At 36.4% G+C, this 2,500-nt stretch overlaps 1 protein-coding gene and 1 long non-coding RNA gene across 4 annotated transcripts in view; one reads left to right on the forward strand and one right to left on the reverse strand.

Annotated features, from left to right (window-relative positions):
* The window catches only part of LOC138042909 (uncharacterized), a 5,445-nt gene that overhangs the window by 1,886 nt on the left and 1,059 nt on the right, over positions 1–2,500 (reverse strand). Inside the window, exon 2 of one of the 2 annotated variants that reach the window (XR_011131121.1) lies at positions 1,230–1,714. This is a non-coding gene — a long non-coding RNA (uncharacterized lncRNA). Of the gene's footprint in view, positions 1–1,145; positions 1,715–2,500 lie in introns of both variants that reach the window. The other variant, XR_011131120.1, reaches the window with a different exon arrangement.
* The window catches only part of LOC138042907 (blue-sensitive opsin-like), a 33,205-nt gene continuing 32,179 nt past the window's right edge, over positions 1,475–2,500 (forward strand). For both annotated transcript variants that reach the window (XM_068888968.1, XM_068888970.1), the window contains exon 1: positions 1,475–1,593. The gene's annotated coding sequence lies outside the window, so the exon portion shown is untranslated. The remainder of the gene's footprint in view (positions 1,594–2,500) is intronic.

Genomic DNA, 2,500 nt, shown 5'->3' on the forward strand with positions numbered 1-2,500 from the left:
AAGTTAAAAAAAATGAATAAAACTATTCATATAAGAAGTAAAATCACACGTGATAATATGAAAAGCGATAAAAAGGTGGAAATATGTACTACGCGTTACAAAAGGTGAGTGATAAAAACTAGAAAAGGCCAGATAACAATAGGACAAAAAGCTTTACAAAAGAATATATGAAATACTCTGAGCTATAAAAGTTATCTAGCCTTTTTTAGTTTTTATCACTTACTTTTTCTTTCTTTTTTTTTCTTGAAACCCTCTAATTTTTCCTGATTTTGCAACTTTACTCGTTTATATCTCTGCTTCCGGACGGTGAATTTTTTTCATTTTTTTGCATGTTAGCTTAGATTAATTTTAAACGTTTGTCTTTCAATTAAAAAAAATTATGTCGGTGAAAAAAAAAGTTACAGACACATTTCAAAACAACGGATTTTCAATTGTAATTATTTTAGAGGGTATTTCGAACATTATCTGATAACGCTGAATGGGAAAATGTCACCGTCCCGTTTCTTCAAAAAACACAACAGCTGTTGATTTTAAAGCTCAAAAAAATGCCTAATATCGTTGCCATGGTAACGTTATTTTGGAGAAAGATATAGTGTGAGAAATCTACGATGGGTACTTAATACCCTGGCCAACTTTCATTTTGATATGATTATCCTAACTGTATCTAAGGACAGAATATGTTTATTTGTTTGAAAAAAGGAGAAACTATTTCGAGCCTCCCAAATTGACGAACAGAATACTGATTTAAATCAGAGAAATGGGTTTATCAACTGACTTTACATGGTAAATTGACTACCTTAAAGAAATGTGAAAGCTGGGCCATCCAAAGCCAGCGAAAAGTGCCCTGGAAACGAGGTTGAATTAAAGAATTATGAGTTTTTAGCGGTTTATATAATGAAAGATGGAGCTACGCCATTGGTGGGAATATTGTAGACTGCTGCCCTTAGTCAGTCACGCAACCGAACCGAGGGGAGAATGGTGACAGAGCGAAATGAAACTCGCTCGGTACTCGCTCTATCGCCATTCTCCCTCGGCTCTGTTGTGTGACTGACTAAAACGAGCGGTTCAACTGACTCAAAAGGACCAAAAGGGGATTGCTAGGAGTCTAGGGAGTATGGTAACGTGGATAACTACTGAATATTTACCTCCCCTCAAAACACGGTCGTTTCTTTTTTTGTTTTTGTTTTCTCGTGTTGCATAGCCATTGTAAGTGTAAGCTTTTTCCTCACCTGTGAGTAAATCCGTGATGGCCAGGTTGAACAACAAGCTATTATGAGGCTTTCGCAACATTTCGCGTTTCTTCACCAGTACGAGAGAGAACATGAAATTTAACATGAAGGCTGAGCCAGAGATGACACTAAAAGCGACTTCAAGCGCGTTTTCTGACAGGATTCCTCTTTGTTCTGTAAATGTACTTGGTTGGTTGTTTTCTTGTCCACTAAAGATCTCTGATTGGTTGATCCTAGATCCTGTTGGCGTTGATTGGTTAATTACAGTTCCCATGGTAGCAGCTGATTGGCCATTATTTAATGGAAACCTTAGCACGTTTTATGTTAGTTGAACTTTGCTCTTTCGAGTGATTGGACTGTCAAGGTCAGTGTGGCATTTTATCATATTCAATATTTCACTTTTAGGGGGGCTTGCATTTTATATGTTTTAATATGTTTTCAAACCAGAACTAGGACGTTCCAAATATCGTCGAAGTTCAAAGCACCTAAAACATTAAATGATATAAAATTAATGTTATTTTTTTGTCTGGAGGACAGGTTATACAAATAGATATTGAATATACTTAGCAAAAATGCTCAGTATGACAACGACTGGCTTCAAACAGAGGGAAATGCAACAATTCAAATGCTGCAATTTTTCCGAGAAAAGTATGTCGGGCTTCCAATTTTTCGACAAATTTTGTCGATAAACGGGACTCGAACGCATGACCGAGCGATTGCGCCGTACTCCGTTTCACCACTTGGCTGATTACAACTTAATTAGAGGGGAGAGATGGATTAGGAAGAATTTGTCTCCTTTTTGCTACACCAGTTCTCGCTACAAACGGTGGCAACTGACCCTATTTTATCTTGAAAAATGAAAATGACTTGACATTTAAATTTTCCACGAATGAGGACTAATTTAACTGTAGCTATTAGAGACGAAGAAATTCCATGTTCCTTCTTTAGGAGACGCCCTAAAAAATTAAATTGGTAGTCTTTCGGAGATAAGGAAAATATTCAATTACCTCGAATAATTCGGCTCTAGAGCTTCGCTGCTTAAGGGTATTTAAATGGTCGCAATTTATTTATCTTTAAATTACGTAGTCAACCTCGACATATCGTGAATAAACTTTGGGGAGTACAGAAAAGGGCACTCGAAGTTCAAGCTCACAGAAATTTTTAATTTCCGATTTTAGTTTAATGTTGCCATCAAGATCAGTCGAAATGATCCAAATATGCCAGTTACCTGTCTTGTCAATCTCAAAAGTAGACAATGTTATCAATTTCTC

This window comes from Montipora capricornis, chromosome 3 (assembly GCF_036669925.1).
Source record: "Montipora capricornis isolate CH-2021 chromosome 3, ASM3666992v2, whole genome shotgun sequence".
In the NCBI taxonomy this organism is placed as follows: domain Eukaryota; kingdom Metazoa; phylum Cnidaria; class Anthozoa; order Scleractinia; family Acroporidae; genus Montipora; species Montipora capricornis.